Source organism: Perissodus microlepis, chromosome 6 (assembly GCF_051167445.1).
Source record: "Perissodus microlepis isolate ML-2025 ecotype Zambia chromosome 6, ASM5116744v1, whole genome shotgun sequence".
In the NCBI taxonomy this organism is placed as follows: domain Eukaryota; kingdom Metazoa; phylum Chordata; class Actinopteri; order Cichliformes; family Cichlidae; genus Perissodus; species Perissodus microlepis.
In genome coordinates, this window is record NC_140466.1 from 40,233,864 (window position 1) to 40,257,342 (window position 23,479).

The following is a 23,479-nucleotide window of genomic DNA, read 5'->3' on the forward strand; positions in this document are numbered from 1 at the left end:
GTGTTGGGAAGGTTACTTTTAAAATGCTTTCCACTACAGATTAGGGCTGGGCCATATCATACCGTTCACGGTAATACCGGTATAATGTCGGGCAACGATAAGAAAATGAAATATCGTGATAGAATATGGGTAAAACACGCATGCGCAGTGCCTTTGTTTTCATACGCACACGGCGGAAAAAGCATGACGGCGACGCAGAATGAGAAGAGCGAAAGCGGATCATTGAATGAAACGATGAACCAGAACTGGTTTGTAAAAATGCTGCAACTTCAGTGGTGTGGAACTGGTTTAGCTTTCATCCGTCAGATACACAACAAAGCACTATTTTTGGTAGAGCATGCTAGCGGGCTGTTGTTATTACCATGTTGTTTGGAAAATATGGCACACTTAAAATCAATCCTTTGATTTTTCTGAAAGTCGACAGAGCCCCTTATAATCCCGTGAGCCTTATGTATGAACTCTGGTTGTGTTTACTGACCTCGAAACGATTTTATGTACACGGCGCTCGAAAATCTGTCAAATGTTTCAGTACGACTTTGCTAAGCTACGAAGCCGCACCGCTTGATGGATTGTCGGAGCATTACGGCTATCGTAGGCAGGAGCCTCGCGGAGTGATACGTACTGTGCTTCAACATAATATTACCGTATTGTGTGTGTATGACCTCTTTTTAAGTTTTGTGGATATTATACATGGTTATGCTGAGGATATGTCGGCCAGTTTCCACTGGAAATGCCTTTTGGTTAAACTGTCAGCAAGGAATTTGCATTTGCACTGTTACATTTTTATACAACTTCAATGCACATAAAAAACAGCTGCTTGTTTAAGTGAAAATACATTGATTTTTTTTTTGCACTAATAAAGTTGTGGAGTTGTAAAGTATTTTGTCTAGTGTCAATTATATCGTCAGTTATATCGTTATTGCAAATTTTCAAATGTATATCGTGATAAATATTTTTGGTCATATCACCCTGCTCTAATACAGATTACAGATTACATGCCCCAAAATGTATTTTGTAACGTATTCCGTTACGTTACTCAATGAGAGTAACATATTCTGAATACTTTGGATTACTTAATATATTATCACGCTTTTTACAACTACATGAATGCACTATTGCTGTGTGATTTATTACTATTACTTGAAGTTACTCGCCATACCAATAGCAACTAGATGTTTAAATCTTAATATAAGATGAGTAAAAGCTAGTGATATGTCGGTCACGAATGAAACGGCTCTTAGAGCCGGATCTTTGAAGTGAATGATGCGAGCCGGCTTCTTATTGGGAGCCGTGGGTTTTTGTTTTTTTTCTCTCACCCTCTCTCTCGCACTTTTTTCCACTTCACTCCGCACGCCAGCCGTGTGCTTTGCGCTGGGAATAGGGGGGAGGGGCGGTAGTTACACTCGCAGTAGCACAGGAACAGAGCAGGAGGGAGAGAGAGAGAAAGAGAGCCACGGACAACAATGTCACATTAGAAAGGTATAGTAATCATCCACAACTATTTTCAGTTGCAGATGATAAAGGATTCAGAAAGTTTATTCATGCAGGCCCATATGACAGAGAATATGCATCTTCTTTTTGTTTTCATATTTTATATTTAATTGTGTTGTGGTTTGCAGTGTTTTGTGTTGTTTCACTTTAAATTTGTTTAAAAAGCTGAAAATTTGAATAGTTAAAAGTTGAAATGTAAATAGTTGGTTTTTGCATTATATGATTTATTTATTACATTTTATGTGGAGTGAATAAATAAAAGTATATTTACGGTGGCCCCTACAGACAAAGCACGTACGAACTCCAAAACACGTACAAACTCCAAAGCACATACAAAACACAACAGAAATGCTCCAGGATGCTAGGGGCAGTGTTGAGCAGCTTGTGTTACCTAGTGGCTACACAAGCCAGCAAGTACCAATGACCGGATTTGGTATGTGGTAGTAACAGGTAAATGAAGATTTTTTTTTATTATTTTATTATATATATGTATGAGTGCTTGTGTATAAATACACAAACAATACACATATGCTTTCAACTGTGTAATTTAAGTGATCTAGGTAGCTCTATTTTGGAAGTTCAGTTAACGCTAGAAATGTGCTTTGGAGTTTGTACGTGCTTTGTCTCTAGGGGCCACCGCATATATTTATATATAAACATATATAAATAAAACCACTTTTTTTTTACATTAGTAATAGTAATGCATAATTTTATATTGTTGTTAATAATAAATTAATTAAAGCAACAAAACAACCTGAAGAGCCAATTGGGAGTCGAAAGAGCCGGTTCTCTAAAAAGAGCCAGAAATCCCATCACTAGTAACAGTAGGGTGGACATTAGGTAAGGCTGCACTTTTTGCAGCTAAAACAGATCTGCGGCTCCGAACCGTAGTAAAGGGACCTCTGGCTAATACGTGTCAGGCTCATAGCCGAAAACTAGCTTTACTTTGTTGTCTGGGTCAACTTTGCTAGCGAGAGACAGAGGGAGGCATTGAAAGGCTGCTCCAACGGAACTTATTGTTTCAGAGGAAAACACGAACACAGCGTACAGTCGAGTCTTAATAGCTTACTTACAACTGGGCTCGTCAGGCACTCTTTTTGGCTTCAGTGGTTATTATTATATTTACATGCTTCCAGCTCCCGTTTCTGCTCGGTGACAACTCGTACTTTTCGGCTCTCGTTTCTCTCCCTCCCTCACTCGCAGACACATAACGGGTATAGCAGTCCATTCTCCCTGCAGCACGGACTACACTGCTCATGAGGCTACATTCTTTAGGGCTATGCCTGTAACACTCTGCCTATTGCCTTCATATTAAATCATATTTGTGAATAATTTTTAAAAATATTTTTTATTTTCATTATGCAGCTGCAAGTACAGGTGACATGGGCCAGAGATTAGAGCCTCTTAAAACGTGTTTTGTTTGGGTTTCCACCAGCGTGGAATTATCAAAAATAGAGAGGCCATAGCCTAACATATGAAACAGGAAAAGACCACTGTGTTCTGAATACCACCTTTTAAAACAGTAACTGTAACAGAATACAGTTATTTATATTTTGTATTTTAAATACGTAACGGCGGTACATGTACTCTGTTACTCCCCAACACTGACAAGTATATTGGAGCAACATGTAAAGATATATTTATGCTAATTAGTGCTAAGTAAAAAAGTAAAAAACAAAAACAAAAGAAATTTGGATTTGGCTCAATGACACCGAAGCACAAACCTAAACCTCATTAAATCATTAACTAAATTCATTTAAAAATGTTCCAAAGGCACCAGCAGCACAAACACAGTGGAGAGGATCAGCTGAGTGACTGAAATAAGCCTCAAGTGACCATTAAGGAAGGGCAGTTTTCATTTTTGGCACTGTTAAAGAACACTGCTCTATTCCATGAGAAACAAGGACACATAATCCACTCTTGCATAAACGAGATATGAAGATATGGAAAATTGTTGTTTTTATACAACACCAGCATGCACACTTGTTGACTCTCTGACATTGACCGACTTCTAGTTTGGACTAACCATGCTCCACATGTCGAGGCAGGTGGCCAATTAGCAGTAGCCTGAGGAGGGACCTCCTGCTAGGGTTATAGCTTCTGACCAATTAGAGGGCTAGATTTATCCCAGCAATAACTCTCTGTGCTCCCAGTGGTGCACACACATGATGTGAAAGTCAGCTGTACATGCTAAACAAGAGACACAAACAGCAAATAAATGAATACGCACATGCTAATACACACACAGTGTATTCAGCCCTGTATGTGTTATGATAATCAGCAATTAAAGCATTTAGCAGAATTGTTTATATTTCAGTTCTGTTAAGTAAAAGTAAAGCTAAAGTTTTTTTTAACCTTGCATACTTTCATATGTCATTTCTTCACAGTATGGTTCGTTCAGTTTTGATCCAGGCGAAGAATTCCTAAGTGTCTATACCGAATTTTAAACAACAGATCTATCTCAAAAGTAAAAACAGCTTATCTCACATTAACAATGTATGATTAATCCTTAATTACTGTTTCAAAGACCCAGGAGAGAATATTTTATGACACTGGTGTTTGTAACTACGAAGGGGTATTGGGGCCACAATATAATACAAAAAAAAGATCATTTTGTGATTAAAGTTAAAATACTATGTTGAGAGTCAAGTCAGAATAAGTTTTGAGAAATGAATTTAAGTACTACTTTGGGGAAAAAAAAGTCGAATATAACACAGAACAGTGTCAGTTTGCTAAATTTAGTAGCATCTGTACACCTGTGCTATCTAAAATATTCATTGCGTATTTTGGTTCAGTTTTTGGAAAAGTCATCAAATGTCTGAACAACGACATTTATGGTACTTTTACTGCTGTCAAATTCAATTTGAATAATATGTAAGGGTTAAATATATACTTATATGTACACGCACAAACAAATTAAGTATTCACATTTCCTATTAACATATTAAGAGAAGAAAGTTGTAGATTTTAACAAATACTGAAAACCTTTCATTTGAAACTAGATTCTTATTAAATATATTATTGCATTGTAATTAAGGGCAGCTTTAAAAACTCAATTTCCCCATTCAAATCAATTTTAGTTTGAATAATGTGATATTGATTCATTAAATCCTGAATCGATTCTTAAAGATGTATTTTGCCAGAAACGCCAGAATCTCAGGTTAAAGCTCATAAAACTATTTCAACAACTGCCAAACAGCTAAAACAGCAAACTATCAAAGAGCAGGTAAACATCACTCACTCATCTGTGACAAACCACTGAAAACGTTACGTCCAGATGAACAGAATCAACTTTTTGGGCCTTATTTCTGCTGTTTAATACAGAAGAAATTTCAGCTTTTGCAATTTACACCAAATTGCAAAACCCTTAGCTACGTCCCCGTAACTCTGCTCTGCTTCAACTTCAACATAATCAGGTAATGTTCATCTGTTAATTCATGGCCTTCTTTTGTTTTATATCCCATGCAGAATATTTTTCATGGGGTTATAAAACGCCAGGCTGCACTGAAAAAAATAATCAGTGGGATAAACGTAAAAAAATTATTGTAATCGGTTGCACGAAATTAAGTTATGTTTGGTTAACCTTAGTTTTTTATGTTATACCTGCACACATTTTTCTGGTAACATGAACATGACTTTGTTATGTTGTTGTTATGTTTTTCATTCCGGTCAAATATTTATAGAAACCACTTGTTTATCAGACATGAACTTTTTGTGTTAATTGTATTGGACTACTATGTGTTATATTGACAAGATTATTTTATGGTAAGCTTATTTTATTTTATAACAAATTTCTAATATATAATATATAATCTAATATATAATTGAGTGTTCAATAAATAAAACTAAATTAAGGCTGATCTTACTGTATGTACTGTACACTTTCTCTTCAATCAAAGAAATAAGCAAAACATTTTTGAACAATGACCTGTATTTTTGAAAATACTACACAGTTGTAACAATGGACTTTCAATTCAGGCTTCCAAAATATACATGAGTCATATTTGTACAATGCATCTCTTGAAAAACATTCCACAACATTCCTCAAAGTTATCTTCTGTAAGCTGAATTCAACATTGTGGGGCCTTATGACATCGCGCTTATGTAAAAAATAGTTTTTTAAATGTAAGAGCCATAAGGTAATATGGCAACAGGGGTGTAATTATTAAAATGACACAAAGAAGAGACTTAAAATAACATTATAACCCACAGGCACAAAACCAAGAGACCTGAACTGATTAGTATTTGGTTGGTTCTATCACTAAACATCACAATCACTAATACTAGATGATGCAATCTGTTTGTAGTGGTGCACCTTGGGAAAAAAATTGCAAACTGGTGAAATTGGTGCAAGGCACCATTTCCATTGAGAAAAATGGACATTCAAAGTTTGAATTTTTTTTAAAAGAGCCATGGCTTGAAAAGTGAAAACTGCAGTAATAAAGGCCCCAAGTTGAAAAGTGCCAGATAAATAAGTTTCACTATGTACTGCAACTTTACCAGTGCTGGCTTAAAAGAAAGGATGGTACATATTCGAAGAGGTAAACATGTTGTTCCCACATCATAACTGGAAAACTGTTCAATCGTACAGTCTGGTCCTGAAAACCTGGGCCTTCTTTGAAAGGCTGTTCCTTTTGAGCTCCATAACCAGTTTCTATAATACCTCGAAGGTATACTTTTCCAGTGGGTAGGTGAGGTTCAAAGTGTACATTAGTCCAAACAGCATTGCAGCTGCTAGGGTATAGTTATCCAAATCCTGCCAGACTCTCTGGCCTTCAAGGACTATCCCGATGTCCTCAGGGCTGCCATTGGCATCTCTTGACTTTATGATGTAAATTCCCATGGTTGTTTCCTTATTAGATCGTTGGATAATGGCTTCATCTGTGGCCTAGAAAATGCAGAATTCCAAAATTTAATTAAACAGAACACTGGTCAAAGAACATTACACCAAATCTTATTTTAATCTGTGTCACTATTCCAAAAAATGTTAACATTGACACATTAGGTGAACAAAAATGGATTCATTACAGCATGTGATTTGAGTCCTCAGAATGCTCAAAAAGGTAATGCATTTCTGAAGTGAAATCTCCATGCAAAGAAGCAGAATACTGTCAGAGCATAGAGAGGTGTTCAACTATGAACTCCACACATAGTTCTAATGCAGGTAAAAGAAGAAAAAAAAAAACGCACCCATGGTAAATTGTGAAAATCCCAGGTGATTTTCAACATACTCCTGGCATAGAGTGACAAGCAGCATTTTGTTAAAATTATTATTTTCCCTAAAGTGTATACACAAATAAATTGTTTTCTTACCTGGGCCGTGGGCTCCAGAATGTTCTGAAGTCTTCTTCCTATTTGTCCTCCTCGCCTTTTGAAGACCTTTATTAGTTTGTCAGATAGCACATCTATCTGCGAGAGTAATCTGGACTGCAGTGGCATGGTGGTAATGCGCTTAAACTCTGCATTTATCTAAAAAGAGAAGTTGTCACATAAAAATGCTGTCAAAATCTCAAATCTCACAAGGTTACATCCACACAAAGTTGTTATTTTTTGTCATATTACTATTTATTAGCTATGAGTCCCATGTTGCTGAGCAGTTCCATAGTTGCCCTTACTTCCATACCACCCAAAGCCTGTTTGCAACCACAGCAGTTGCCTCCTTCTGGCCATTTTGCAGTTCTGCCAAATGACCCAGAAACTACATCTATTATTGTCATATACACATCAAGGTCTTTCATTAATACTTAGTTAAATTAGTTAATTTGACCTTTCCAGAAAATTTACCTTACAGAATGTGAGATAACATATGCAAATCTTCACTAGTAAATAAAATAATGTTATTAAAACCTTAACTGTAACACCTCTACGTAACAGCGCTAGAGAATTGTTCTGAAGCAACACCAATCTGCCCTTCAGCAGGGATAAGCACCATATATCGATACAGAAAAAATAAATTTAACATATTTCTATCGTCATTATTTTTATCTCTTTAAGCCCTCCTCTCACTCTCTCTATAAATCAGTTAAAATAATTTGTTGGGTTTTTGTGTGTCTTTAACATGTTATCAGTACATTACATTCACTGCCCCAGAACATGAAATAAAGCCCCACGTCATGCACTTCCTCTCCTAATGAGTACATAGGTGTCATGCCCTAAATAAACCGACTTTAGTGAAGACACCCCCCGAACACACACACACACAGAGCCCACCCCATGGCAAACTAGCTTATTTAACTGTTTAACTAAAACATTTTAGGTACAACCAGTTAACTAAATGGACACAAGTTTGTTAGTCTGTATTCACTGAGAAAAAACAAGCGAATGTGACTGGGCACACACTGAAAAAAAGCTAATGCACATAATATTGTCCCGCAGCTTAAGCTAGCATTATCGTTAGTTAACTTAAGGAATGACTTGTTTTTTCCATTATGTTGCTCAACAGCAATTCATGAGAAAAACTTCCCCATCTAATGGATGTTCTCTTCGTTTCCTCTCAAACATGTAGTTTTCAGTTTACCTCGACAAAGTAAAGCTCAGCACCAAACGTAAACTAAGCGAAGACAAAAAATGGCGGACCGCCACAGTGAATTTTCCCTCGCAGAACACACCCTGGGGGGGGGGTGGAGTTTCAACAGAAAACATAACTATTTTCTGCTATTTTGATATGACTGGTTTTAAAAGACTGAACATCCTTCTAAAACAAGTGAAAGGCGTGAGACTTAATTATGTTTAGACCAAAAATATAAATGATTCATGTTGGATATATTTACTGTATTTTTACTAATTTAACAACCTCATCATTGCATTAGTCGCTTTATGCTATAGCATTACGCTTACATTAGCTTGAAGCTCAAGGTCGTCATTTTATTTAATTTCTTTTTCTGGGCTTACAAACAGGACACACAACATTTAGATAACCGTTACACTGAATCTTGGGTCTGTGTTGAGTCTTCCAGCTGCTGACTACAGAAGCTAGATTGACCTTTCAGCATGTTTATAGCGGCTGTGGCTATGTGCTGGTAATGTTACCGTGTGTGAGCAGTCACATTGGCAGCAGACATGTTTCAACAAACTAGTCATATCCCGGCCCTACATTAGCTTGTTTAATGGTTAAGACACTGCAGGTACCACCACTTACTACAGACACCGATGCAAGTTTGTAATAGTCTGATAATTTAGACTGAAAGAATATACAAACAATATTAACTCACATTATATATGTTAATTACTAATTTGCTTATCGCATAATTTCGGTTACCATTAGCTAACTGGAGCCTAACATTAGCCTTTCATGGTTTTCGATAAACAGCCCACATACCTGTAAAATAACAACACCCCAGTAAAAGTCCACATATATAAAGGGTCTACACTCTTTCTCACTGGTGTGTTAGCTTTAAAATCTTATTTACCTTCAAGTGTAAAACTCCAGATGGTAGTAGATTTTCCAAAGCGAGAGACAAAAATGGCGGACAGTGCAGCCGATTTTTCCTTTCCAGGGGGCGGAGCTTGAGGATAAAACACGACTAACTTGTTTCTTTTCAACATGATTTGTTCTAAAAGAATGAATATTCTTAAAGAATATGTGAAAATTAAAAGACAAAAATATGTTTAGATGTGAAATTTAAATTAGTCATGCTGGATATATGAAGTAATTCTATGCAAATTCAACAACCACCCTATTGCATTTTTTTCAGTGTGGGAAAATCTCCTGCATATTTTTCTGTGTTCTGTTCTCAGTTACTTTGACACAAAGGCATCTGCTCTGATGCTTACACATCTGATTATGTCTCACAAGAGCCAATTGAAGAGAAATAGTCCAATAATTTGGAATTAAACATTTTTAATTTACAAGGTTTAGAGGGATCTTTCAACAGTGCATATCCAAAATAAATGGTCATAATTATAATATTTCTGAGTCAAATTCCAATTGAATTGACTCAGAATCAGTCATGACACCCAGGCCTAGTTCTTATGCTAATTTTGTATATTACATCAAAGCCTCCACCCAAATAAATTTTTTCACTTGACGAATTAAGACTTAAAACTTACTGGCACTTGGGTTTCATTTATTTCTTTATTTTTGTAAGGATCACTAACAGGTGGAATATTCACAGCATTTAGTTCAAGGACATTACACATGTTGGACAATAAGAGAGTTTGACCTTATTTGTTATAAAAAGAAGCATCATCAAGCGGACGGAGGAAATCAGAGATGCAGATGCCATTGAAAATTTCACAACAGGCTGACCAGTGTTGCGCAATCAAAGCCAAAATTGAAAGTAAAAAAAAAACAACAAGCAAACAAAGTAATTAAAAAATTAAACAACTAAAAAGCAACAATAATAATGTGTAAATGTCATTTTTTAATGCAATCAGCAAAAGCAGTCGGTGTCTAAGTCCATTGTTAGGAAAGTGGTTTATTTGAGCCCACAGCAGCCTTGTTATGTCTCAAAGCAGAGCTAAGACAAGTGTCTCATTAGGACTCAGAAGGCTGTTGTGCCATAATGTTTACCCTCGGTAATTATGTTCCATTTGTGTAGAACTGAACTTTTAAAAAAACAACAAAAGAAATTTGACTTGAAAGAATAAAATGAAAGAGCAATGAATTATTTCACATACACAGTAATTTCACAAGGCTTAACTGGTCAACAGCTCCTAAATTCAAACTGGATGTTTCTAGTGGCAGGAAAATGTAAAGTTCATTATTACAACAAAGAGGCAAGAAAATAAACTAATATCATTTAATCTAATACATGTAACATAAACTCAGTCACTAATAAGGTGCACATAAGAAATCATAAAACCAGCCCTCATGTAGTAAATGGCCTGTATTTGTATAGCGCTTTACTAGTCCCTAAGGACCCCAAAGCGCTTTACACATCCAGTCATCCACACATTCACACACTTGCCATCACCAGGCAAGCTACACTGCCAGCCAACTAATTGACAAAGTTTAGCACAAAATGAAATTGTGTGATTTATTTGTACTAAGGTACTGCCACTGGCACTCCAGTCATTTCCCAAGATACTTTCTGCTCAGACAGCTCGAGTATTTGTGAATCAGATTTGATACTACTGAAAAACATTTTAATAATGTCTCAGGGACAAATCATTGCCCTCTCAATGAAATAATGGCCATTTTGTCTCAGATCAACCAAGCTTTCTCTCTGATTTGCATAAAAAGATTTATGGTAGAAAATCTGAACATTTTGAATGGTTGCTATAAAATTTTAGCTTCATATATCAAATACTTTTCAAAATACAGTTTTTCAAAAAATACAAACCAGATCAACGTCTGAATAAAAAAATGTTATGCAAATGGTCAAGCAGGTAACTGTACTAAAAAAAAAAAATATTCAGAAATAAATCAGAATCACTCACAGACATATACAGTTATACTATCAGAGCAATGTTTCTGCCTCCTGCACATATAGTTGTTAAATTTTGAGTATTAAGAACTACACTTGGGTGGAACAAATCACTTAAGAACTATTGCTAAGTTTAGTCCCATTATGTCATGCTCTGAACTATACATTGTTCTTCATTCATTTATTTCACATTTGGATTACTGTATTTCATTCTTCATTTGTCTAAGCAAAACGTCTGCAGGTTGTTCAGAATGCTGCTGCGAGGCTTTTGACTAAATCATGATGAAAGAGCGTGAACAATACAACAGTACAGCGATATCTGCAAGTGTATTTTGCTCTCGGTTTGATTGGATATATAACAATGCAAACTAACACAACTATGGGTAGAAAGGGTTAAATTCCATACTTGACATTGGCAATGGGAAATAGTCAGTAAATAGGACTCAATTTAAACAAGTGATTATATTCTATAAAGCTAGAAGATTATGTGACAAGTGGGGAGGGAATGAGACTGGGACTTGAGGGGGGCTGTCAGAAAGGAGGGTGTGTAAATATAGAACCGAGGTGGTAGTGATTGCAAAAAGTCTTGCAGATGACTGAGTTAGTCGTACTTGCTTTGTGACGAGTATGAGTTTTGGCAGTTCTTTGCCCAGCAGATGGATGTCCAGTGAGAAGTGGCATACGCTGACTTTTACAAGAAGGCAAAATAGGTGGGTGTGAGGGGCTGTCGTCTTGTTCAAGCAGTTCGAGATAAATTGAAATGCTAATTGTAAAACATAGCATTGTACTGCCTGTCTGCACTGCGGTCTACATGGACATCTTCACCTTTCTGTAGTCCTGCATGAATATAAAAATGATTATTGTGCAGAAAAATATTCCCCGTCACTGTTAAATGGCTTGAGCAGTGTGTGATATGATGAACTGTCGATATTCAAATATTGATGTAATATAAAGCTGGAATGTTGGCAAAACAGCTGATTTAACATATTACATTACATTCTCACAGATGTTAATTTTAAAGTGCTGCTGAGCCTGTTCTATTGGTCAACTTGCCAATTTTATGGACATGTTCACAGCTGCCATCCACATTCCATCATCAATCAGAGTTTTTCTCCTTTAGTTAATGTACTAAAGGAGTTTCACACTCCATCTTCTCTACATCTCACAAGTTGGTCAGCATGGTGAGAAACATGAAACTCATCTGTCTGATGATAAATTACTGAAGCTCATTTACTTGCTAGCTGTGTTTCCACACAAAGCACAGATTGTAACTGATCTCAGAGCAGTGAAAGCTGAGCCAGTGAAGTTTGTCGTGACTTGTCTTAATGGGAAACAGACTGGCCCCTAACACAGAGAGCTACAGCTTTGTATGAGGACAAAATAAGTGCTGCTTTTAGCAACATTTGAACCACATCATACAGGAGTTATTCCAATTTCTGTGTTACACCGAGAATCGTTTTTAATGGAAAAAAATTGTATTTCCAAGCATTTGCACCAGAGACCAGTGTTTATGAAAAATAGCACATTTGACATGTTTAAAGAAGGTATTGTTTTACAGTAATTTTTATTGAGTCACCTTATTACTGAGATTTGTGAAATGAATTTCATTGGTTTATATGTGTGACACTTTGCTGGTGTTTTGTAAGTCACCCTTCAATTTGGATTCAAATATATAATATGCAGCTAACTTATTAGTTATTATGTAGATGTTTTTTGAAACATGCAATTTTGTACAATTGTTCTGAAGACATCAAATGTCAAAATAAAACATTTTTCATTCAGCTTTTTTTTAATGGTTTGAGTTTGATCTTTCAATCTGAAAGCACAAGCAACAATAAGGGAGAAAGGAAGAGCGAGTAGAACACTAAACGTGGTTGTTGCTTTTTCCTTTAGCCAGACTCTGGAAATGTGTAACGTATGTAATGTGTACTTGTGTGTTTCTGTGTGCATGTTTATGACAGTATTTGTGTCACCTACTGCTGTGATGCTGCATTTTAAATAGAATAACCATCAATAAGTAATGACAGTCTCAGCAAATGGTACCATGAACACATAACCAGCACACACAGAGAGAGGGAGAGAGAGAGATCAGATGCATATTGTTATTGTTATGCTTGTTAAAACTGGTCAACTTGTAGCCCTCCTTGTTAAGAGTTTGCTTGTTGTTGCTGATTGCTGTCATGGTCATTTCTGTACCTATAATGACAGATGATACTTTGTGAGCGCACACAGATACACACACTCTTGCATACACACATCAGCACATGCAGAAAATAAGAGAAAAGACAAAAAAAAAAGAGAAGACAGCTTTTTAAAATGACTTGAAATGCAATTTCAGTCAGACGGAGACTTGTTTTCTACAGGATTTTTAGACAGTTTTAGCCTGTTATTATTAGTGTGTTTGCTTTGTTACTACTGTTACTGAAAGCAGCTTTGTACTAGAGAGATGCCAGGTTTAAGACCGACTCGCTCATGTTCTCATATTCATCTTCATAAAGAAATTTTGGGAAATCTTTATTTTTTCTGCAGCGTAAACTTGTGGATGTAAGTTTTCACAGGGCTTGGACTGTCTTGGAATTCAGTTGTCCAAATTGCATTTCTAAGTACCCTGATGAAGTAGTAAAGTTTTCTCATGATCAGAGAGAGAGTTTATGAACAACTTTTACAAAAATTTTCACCCTGTCTTAACTTTGATGTTGTACTTGACCCATACTGTAGCGAACATCCTATTTGAACATGTTTAGTTGCTTTTCAGATCAACATCTGCCTCTCAGTATCTCTTGACAGTAATGTACCAAGTTGCATGCTATCCTATTATCTATGATAGTAAAGAACACAATAGTTGATTTCTATTTTTGGCAAGTGACCTGGGATTAAATGTATCAATCCTGTCTGTTTTCACAAGTCCTTGAGTAGCTGTGGATAAAGAATAACACAACCAAGGTTCCTTGGAATGATTCTGTCTTTGTTGCATTTGCACAGAAATGAACAGGGACTTTAAGTTTACCATGGCTACTTTTGGTTGCTAGAGAAGTGTGTCAGGAGAGTACAGGTTTGACCCCCAATGGCTTGGTCTTTGGTCAGAAGGTAAAAGGACCTTTAGCAGTACTTCTGGATAGATGGGTATCAGATGAATCACCTGTGAATTTTATAAATTATGTCAGTGGTTTTTCAGCACTCTTCACACTCTATACTGCAGGTCAGTTAGAAAAACTCAATCTGGAAAAATCTCAGTATGGATCATTTGTATGACCAGAGTACTGGGAAACTTCAGTTCAGTGAGGGTGAACTCGCTTTCACGTTCTAGCTTTGTTGCCAACAGCAGCGTCTTTATTTCAAGCAAAGTTAGCTGGGACATGTACTGTAATGTGACAACTGTGAGAACAGAACTGTCTGACTATCCACACTGCAGCAGAAACACACACACACACACACACACACACAAAAATCAACTTTGTAATGCTAACTTGTTGAGACCATATCATGTTCATGCTTTGTCCCAGAGTAAGCCCGAGCGCATAGATTGAAATGTGTTCAACTTTGACTTTATGTATAGTGGTGCATCCACCTACAAAAGGAGGGAGAATGTGGCCCCCCCTGATGTGATGATTATTTACTGCATGGTTGTTTAAAGAATATAGAACCATTTAAAGGTTGAATGTGTAGTTTGATCATTTGCCTGTTCACAAGCATACTGAACTGTCTACACTAATTTGGAGATATCCATCTTTGTTTGTGGACACACCTTCTAAAACATCTATGAACATGATGTTCATGTCGGTGATGCAAAACCGATCCAGCAAAGATTTTCACACTGTTGCTGAAGAAAAAAGAAAAGTAATGGAAGTTCAGAACATGATTACTAATTTTTATCAAGATGGGCTTCTCCTTGCCTTCTGGTTAAAAAAAAAAAAAAGCTTGATTAGTCGACATAATGTATATATAGATAGGGGAAGTAAAATGCTTTGAAATCATTAGCTTCTTTATGAAAAAAATCAGTTTCTACCAGCTGAATTATTCCATTGAAAAAGAAGCACTGGCATTATCTTTGGCTTTACAGCATTTCAGAGTCTATCTGGACTCTGGTTGGCCATTTGTATGACCATAGCCCTTTCACCTCTTTAAATTCATTGTAGAACCCACATCAGCCTGCCAGTAGGCCAATAATGGAACAACACATGCATGTTTTCGCATGTTTCTAAATTCGTTAAACAACTATGCAGTAAATGCTCACCTAGCACCTTCATTGTCGCTTGAGCCAGACTACTTTACAGGGCCTGAGAGCTGAAGGATTTGCAGCCACTCTACTTTTAAATCCAAGTAAGCCTGCAGTTCGAGAGTGAAGTGCGCTACAGGGAGAGATATACTGTCTCTTTGTAGTCCCACTCTCACTGCAGCATTCTATTTCAATTGAGAGGCTTTTCAGGAAGCTTTTAGATCCATCTGAAAATAATGAATTACAATAGTCCAGCCTAGAAGTAAGAGATGCGTGAAGTCTATTTTCAGTATCGCACTGAGACAGGAGTCTTTTGGGGAATACCTTGCCTTTAGACCCGGTCAAATCTGCACATGAAGTTGATACATTGTAGTCCATATACTCACAAAAAACTGGCATGCACCAAGAATGGCTAACTGAAGGCTGGGCAGTTCTGATCTCCAAGACTCCCCAGAAGCAACCTGTCCCATCCAAATACCGACCAATAACTTACCTTAGCACAACGTGGAAGCTCCTGTCAGGCATCATACTGGCTAAGATGAATAGGCACATGGGTCAATACAAGAGCAGGGCACAGAAAGGAATTGGGAAGGATACCAGAAAACACCAGCTACTGGTAGACCGAACACTCAAAACTGTAAGACCATACTGACCAACCATGTGCATTACTTGGCTAGACTATAAAATACACTACGACTCAGTGCCTCACACATATATCCTGAAATGGTTAGAACTGTACAAGATCAACAGGACCCTAAGAGCCTTCATCAAGGTTTCGGTGGGGATGTGGTGAAAAACACTAGAGGCCACCTCCAAGCCAGTTGCAAAAGTTGATATCAAGTGCGGGCTTGGTGCCCACTACTCTTTTGCATGGGCCTGGACCCAGTTAGCCAGATCACTGACAAGACTGGCTATACTGACTACATGGATGGCATCAAGCTTTGCAAGCCAGAAGTGAACAAGACATTGATTCACTGATCTAAATCACAAGGATCTACAGAGAGAAGTCACCAGAATGCCATTTGGACTGGACACGTATAGTCCAATGGTAACAACAAGTAGGTAGTCAGAAGTGAGGGGATTGTACAATCACAGCAACACTGTGCCACTGAGAGTAGCTACAAGTCAAGAAGGCAAGTTCTGAGTAGTCAGCTGAGGGGAAAAACAAGATCTGGGCGATCAACACTATGCCCCAGTCAGTCGTCAGATACCCTGCTGGGATAATAAGCTGGCCAATGGTCAAAATGGGATAGAAGTCCAGAAGGGCGCAATCCTAGGAGTGACCTGCAGGATCTTCAAGCTCCCAGGTCTCTTGTAGAGGATCTGAGCTTGAAGGACAAAGACCACCTGCAGGGCAAGTGGGGATACTACTGAGTGTCGACTTATGAGATACCAAACCACAAGTACTAGTGTTTGCTTTGTTTTCACTGACCATATAAAATAGGGAGGCTCTATTCAAATGAATAAGAGGGTATGTTTTTTGTATGTAAGTCCAAGCTGGTCAGGATTAACAGGTAGTGTCTTCATTCAGTTAACATTCAATTATTTAATATAATAAAGTCAATGAGCCTCCTTGACTATGGCATTTTTTATTGTTACTGAAATGACATGTCATATTTCATAAGAATGTGTACTTTTGCTAAACTTTTAGATCCAGTTGGCCATAATCTACGATAAAAAAGAAAAAAAAAGATTTATTTGCCATGATATAACATTGACCTAACATAACTTGACCACCTGCTACATCATTAACATCAGTACACTCTTAATGAGCTAATAACATGTTATACTACACTCACAACTGATTACTCAAAAAATGTTGGGAATGTTTGTTTTGCTCATTTTTTGTTTGTTTGTTTGTTATGCTTGGAACTGCTGAACATGGCAACAGGATTCACTAAATTATGCTTACAGTTTTAGTGCAGAAATGGTATCTAAATACATTTAAAATGAAAACTGTTGAGTTGGAAATGAAAACAGTGAAAAGTGTGAAACATATAGCTAACCATGCTGCTGATGTTACATATACAAAAGGTGGATGTCCCTCTTGACATTCAGGTATGTTTGTTGTACTGTTGTCATGTCCAAAACAATGTAGCAGCTTTACAGGACAGATGGAGGACTTAGCATTTAGCATAGTTGTTAATGAATTTATGCAAGATGGAGGACTGACAGCTCGTTTGGCAGACCACCAACACATCTCTATGAGTGTTTGTGCATTTTGGCATTCTTGGCTAAACGTCTGTCTATTTTGGAGTTCTTGGCAATGAAGACATTTCAAAAGTCATGTTAGTACTGCAGTCTGTGATATAAAAGCCATCTTTTTAATAAAGAAAAGTTGAGCTAGTTAGTAGTTAGCCAGTACACTGGCTTCATGTGTTCCTAGTTACTATGACTTGAAAGCTCAGCATGCCTCCTGCAACACCGATACTCTGTGTTACTGATTGTCGTCTCATGGTGAGGTGTGCTGGAGGCACACTATGAAATTTAAGGAATAGAAACATTCTTTTAGCATCCTCACCTCTACCATATTCTATGTGCTTATGTAAGTATGTGTTTTTACATCATTTATTATCTTTGTTGCATCCTTGAACCAGTTTCTTGACAGTAGAAGGCATCAGACTGGGTAACCCAAAAAGAAACCCTCCCATGTCCTTGGCAATGGTTTTTCAATACTACTATTCAATACTACTCTCTTACATTTTTACACTTTCAAACTTTTTTTGTTGTTCTTCATGTAGATTTAGATTTGCCACTAAATGTAGTCCAAAAGTCACTTTTTGCTATTCACCAGTAACTGATGCCATAGTTTGTGAGTTTGCAAATGTTTTTTGAAGTGTGAAAAAAAGAAAAAAATCGATGTTTCAATACCTGTCATACAGTACTGTGCAAAGGTCTTGAGCTACCCCTCATTTCTTTAGCTTTTGCTGCCAAGGAGCTACGTTCCCTTGTAAATTTTTAAAGTGGTCTTGAGCAATCGTTCTCGAGGCTTTCTGAAAGTTCACTCATTTTCAATCCCGCAGAGGTGGCAAAAGTACGGACATTCTTTACTTAGAAGTAAAAGTGCAGACACCTGTGTTCAAAAAGTACTCCAGTTAAAGTTGAAGTACTGAATGAACTTCTTAAATCAAGTAAAATCAATCAAGTAAGTAAAAAAGTACAGGGCCTTAAATGTACTCAAAGTAAGAAAGTAAAAAAGTAGCTCCTTGAAGGACAATTCTACCATTTATTTTTATGCAAAAGTAACAAAATTATGTATGATACAAAATAATAATAATAAATAATAGTAGTACATGAGAATATGAATGTTATTTGAATCTAAATTCTAATTTTAATAATTGTACTTAGCTTGAATCTATTATGTAGTGACACAGGCTGTTTTCTGTTGCCTACATTGTGGCTGGATTTAGATGTCAAGCTTTCCTTCACATCTAAAAAGTCAAGGGGTTAAAGTGAGACTCAGCACACTGAGGAACCCTAAGATCGGCTGGAATGGTTCAGCATGGGAAAATCTCAACTTGTTATTTGCTAATGTGAGCTCCAGTAGATTTTCTTGGGCACCTTTTCCATTGGTACCTATTCTGATCGGATCGCTACGACTCCACACGAAATGCCTGGTTTTCTAATACAATTGAGTACCACCTAATGTGCAAGGTCATAGCAATGTGGCCGAACATCCCATGACGTAATTATTATGCGCAAGGCGATGATAAACCTGCTGATATACCATCCATCTGTGCCTTTTCGTCAGACTCAGGGACCATGGCGTTGGTTTTTGTAACCATTTCCCTCATTGATGGATTTTAAAAAATGGTGATTTTCGTGATTGAGATGCTCTTATGACTGCTCAAGTGAACACAACCTGCTAGGCTCGCTTTGGAAATCTGGCTGAGCAGGCACTATGACCTAATGGAAAAGCCTGAAAACCATGGCAAATGGTGTAGAAAAAGATGATGGCACATGCAGATGTATGCAACAGCACAAGGCTCCACACAAAAAATCATTGGCTGCCCTCTGCCACCCCTGGCAGAGGGGTGGCCATCACAGGTGAGACCCCCCCCCACCAACCCCACCCCATCACAGGTGAGACCCTCCCCCCCAAATAATGTGCCAAAAAATAAAAAGATAAAAAAAAAAATAGTACAGATTTGTGATTAAAAATGACAACATTATCTGCATTTTATCAAATGTCACTAGCCACTAACTTGAATATCACCTCCCTTCTTCTTCGCCTGTCTTTCTTACAACTTTCTCCAACTGAGTGAAGTTATCTAGCACTTTGGAGTTTTAGCTAGTAACAACTGTGCGACAGACTGGACACAAGTTCGTTCGTGCTTATCCTCTTCAGCAGCTGTAGCTTGATGCAAAAATATCACAACTACGACTTAAAGACAAAAATCTAGGGAATAAAAAGTTGTCTGAAAAATAAGTACTCAAGTAAACTACAAATACCTGAAAACTCTACTTTAGTACAGTAACAAATTGTTTGTATATGTTTGTTTGCACATGTCCATTGTGGATAAATCTTTGGTTTCTGAAGAATGACTGATGGGAGCTATCATAAGAAGCTGCTGTTCATGCTCTGAGATCGGGAGCCAGGCTTTGTGTAGAAACAGACCAACCGCTAGCAAATGGATGAGCTTCTATGATTTATCATTAGAACAGATAACAGGAGTATGATGTATTATTGTAGGTTAAACGGTTTGAAATGTTTGAAATTAGCTCAGCCTTCAGCAATTATGTAATCCAAATACATTTGGGGAACATTTTTCTGCAGAATAATACTTTATATTTTTGATAATTTATGTATAATTTGCCAGTAATACAGCTTTATGTGTCCTGAAATGTTGTGATTGTCTTTTATTCCTTCTTTTGCTGAAGGTCTAAAAAAAAACTCCTCCAGTTCCCATCATCAGTTAATTTCTGGTAATGTAGTAGAGATTTCAATAACTATACAAGCAAGTGCAGAAAAGTGACTGTGTTTGCTTGCCTTTCTATAAAGTACAGTAACTTTCATCACAAATGACTTGACCTTGGCGAATCTTTCTGTGAATGTGTGTGTGAATGGGTGGGTGACTGGATGTGTAAAGCGCTTTGGGGTCCTTAGGGACTAGTAAAGCGCTATACAAATACAGGGCATTTACCATTTTCTGATCAATAGAAATAAGTTAAAAGAAACAATGAAGTAAGTTTCTAAAACCCAACAGATGTATTTTCTACATTCACTTTCACCTTGAATATACAGTTTGCCAAATAGGTCTGATTTTGCAAATATTCTTATTCCCATTTTTCAGTAAGAGTTACCGGATAATTGAACCTCTGTGTAGTCACATTATCTGGCTTTTAAAACTTCACATATCAAACTGTCAATTTGACTTCTTAGGCCTCTAATTTTCATTCAACCTCCTTAAACCTGTCAGTTATTAATTTTGTCTACTATTTGTTTAAAAAAAAAAAAAAGTAATGTGGGGACAAAATCCTTTCAAAATTAGTCTGGAGATCCCCAGAATAATAACAATTATCCTTCTTTTCATTGCTGCTTAGGTTTGAATGGTGCTATTGTTCATCTTTATTTGCACTTTGTTCACCAAACAAATTGTTGCTTTATTTCAACCAGAAACAAAGGACCAGTAAGGGAGTTATTAAAGATCAGTGTAACTTTCCAAAGTGGTAGGATTGTGGATGAGAGTGTTTGATGGGTAAATTGGGAGCTGTGGGGGCCAGAGACTCCACAGCCTTGAGTCTCAGCACCACGCCAATGCTGAACAATCTGTAATTGGCACCAGATAGGGGCACCCGACTGTCACCCATAAGGATAGTCAGAGAAGAAGGAGAATAAAGGAGCCTGGATAATAAAATGGCAAAACCAGTGAGGGATCTACTGCTGTGGGAACTTTAAATCAACTGTGGGGGTTTTTCTGTTTTTCCTTCATTTCCATCTGTCTGCCTTGATTTCTTCAGAACTTTCCAATATATTTTTTTTGATTATTATTATTTTACAGTGTAAGCATGTTTCTACATTCACTATCAATAACCGTGCCTTAGTTTTCTGCACTCCTTATGATTATACTATGCATTTGCTCCCAGTTTTTCATCGAGGTACCTTTTATTCCTTTTTTATTCTGACTAATTTTTCGACTATCTCCAGTGCTCTTATGCTTTTGCTAAACACATTTTACTATTATTTCAACTTAAAATATTTTGCTGGCCAGGCAAATCACAAGTATATTGATGAACATATAGCTAAACCTATACCTGAGCCTGCGTCAGACTTAGGAACTGTCCAGGGTGTAGACGTCTCTCACCTTATGGTAACTGGGTTCCAGCCCCCCACACGACCCTGATAAACATAGGCAGAGGAGAATGGATGTTTGGTTATACTAATTTTAACACTGAGTGTTAAAATAAAATTAAAAAGCGGCTCCATTTAATTTGATTGAAACTGACTGTCACACAGAAATAACTGGATGTCACCGTGCAAAGACCAGTGTTGCCAACTTAGTGACTTTGTTGCTATATTTAGCGAGTTTCCAGACCCGCTTAGTGACTTTTTTTCTAAAAAGCGACTAGCGACAAATCTGGTGACTTGTTCTGGTGTTATTGGAGACTTATTCATGACGACTTTTTGACGTGAAAGCGCGTATCGCTCTTACTCTCAACAAGTAGCGGGTGTTGCCGTGGGCATCTCGCACGTGCCAAAGCGCTCACAGGCGGAGGATAGTCCTCCCCCAGCTCCTATCAGGGCAGGAGATGCTCACACCTACGCGTCCAAACTGCTTATAAACACACATACACGCAAAGTAACTCCACCAGAGTGCCTATTTCAGGTCACTTTTGCTGGTCCAAGCCCGGATAAAGGAGCAGGGTTGGAATTGTGACATTAAAAAAAACAATAATTGCTAAAAGAATTTAATTTGTAGTTCTAAATAAATTCTAAATGCATTTAGGATATTTTTTACTCACTTTATGTCTCTTCCATGATGTTATTTCTCTCTCCAACAACGTAGGTTACAATTACATTAGCATGACCAATTGTGCAAATTAGGCGATGACATCATTTAGCGACTTCTAGCGACTTTTAGGACAACCAATAGCAATTTTCCTTACTGAGGAGTTGGCAACACTGGCAAAGACTGTTTTTCTGTGATTTTTGTACTTCAGTTGCTTAGCACTTTTTTCACAAATTAAAATATTAGACTGATGGTATTATGGAGTTGTCTTATAATCAGCTGAAACGACCACAACCAAGAATGATTTTGTCCATCTTTTATTATCTTTCTTTTATGAGATCATGCTAAGCCCCTCTATCATGACGGCAAGAACAAAATAAAATAAATAAACACCTTAATTTTGATTTAATTAAGATATTTATTAAGTTAATTTCTTAAAGCCACTTGCTAAAACATCAAACTAGAGAAAGAGCTTTTGAAGCAAGTCCAAAAGGAGAAATTAGGCGGGGCAATACATAAGGACACTGGAACAGAAGCTGGACTAGAAGAACAGCAGGGAGGTCCGGAGAGGGCTAACGAAACCTTCAGGTCATGGAAAGATTTGGGGAACGGTCCAGGATAGTGACAGTAAGGAGTGGGTAGATGAACTGAATCTGTTTATCAACAGGTTTGAAATAGCACAGAAGATCGGGAGCAGAAAGGCACAGATAACCTCTGTGAGGTCATCATGCACATATGTAACCTGAGCCTTTGTTTGGAGAAGGTCCCTGTGGTGTGGAAGACTTCCTATCCGGTCGTTAAGTGATGACGTGACGAATCCTACTTCCGGGCCTAAAGTAGTCTGCGTTTAATATGGCTTTTGTGTTGTTAACATGTTTAATGTTTTGTATTTTCTTCTATTTAATCTCAAAAAACTCCTAAAACAGTCAGTGATCACTGTTGACCTCCCTCGGCTTTTATTACCGCTAATCATTTATTTAAGCTCAGTTTTTAAAACCTTAGGATGTAACTACAGCCCAGCCCATGCTGGGCTGGGCTGTAGCCCATATGAATGACTAACCTCGTATTGTGGATGGATTATCTCAGTTGTTCTCCTGGCTGAAGTTTGGTCCTTTTACAGCATCCTGCCATGCGATTACATTTGTTCCTGACCACCGAGAACTCTCATGTTAACTTTTATCGAGTGGAAAAAAAGTTAGCTTGTTTATATTATGCTAACATAGCTGTGTCGCTAGCGGTCACGTAGCACATCATTATATACCAGCTAGCCAAACTTCAGTAACCCTACAAACGTCACTGCTGTTTAGTTTTCTGTCTTCATTGATGTTGGAAGTGATAACAGAGCTGTACGTTTTAATTTCTTTCCAAAACCCCGCAGTCAGGACATGCAATATTGTATTTAGATAGAAGCTAGCGAGCTAACTTCCTGCTAACTTCTAACTCCGTTAAATGTC

General features: G+C 37.4%; 1 long non-coding RNA gene across 2 annotated transcripts; it reads right to left on the minus strand.

Moving 5' to 3' along the window:
• Window positions 1-5,787: 5,787 nt before the first annotated feature.
• Window positions 5,788-9,179, minus strand: LOC146386252 (uncharacterized). Of its 2 annotated transcripts, none has more exons than XR_014800564.1 (3): window positions 8,901-9,179; window positions 6,805-6,960; window positions 5,788-6,379 (listed from the first exon to the last, which is right to left on the minus strand). It is a non-coding gene; the product is annotated as an uncharacterized LOC146386252 (long non-coding RNA). The 2 variants fall into 2 exon arrangements; XR_014800563.1 differs by having other exon boundaries at window positions 8,009-9,179.
• Between the last annotated feature and the right edge of the window lie 14,300 nt (window positions 9,180-23,479).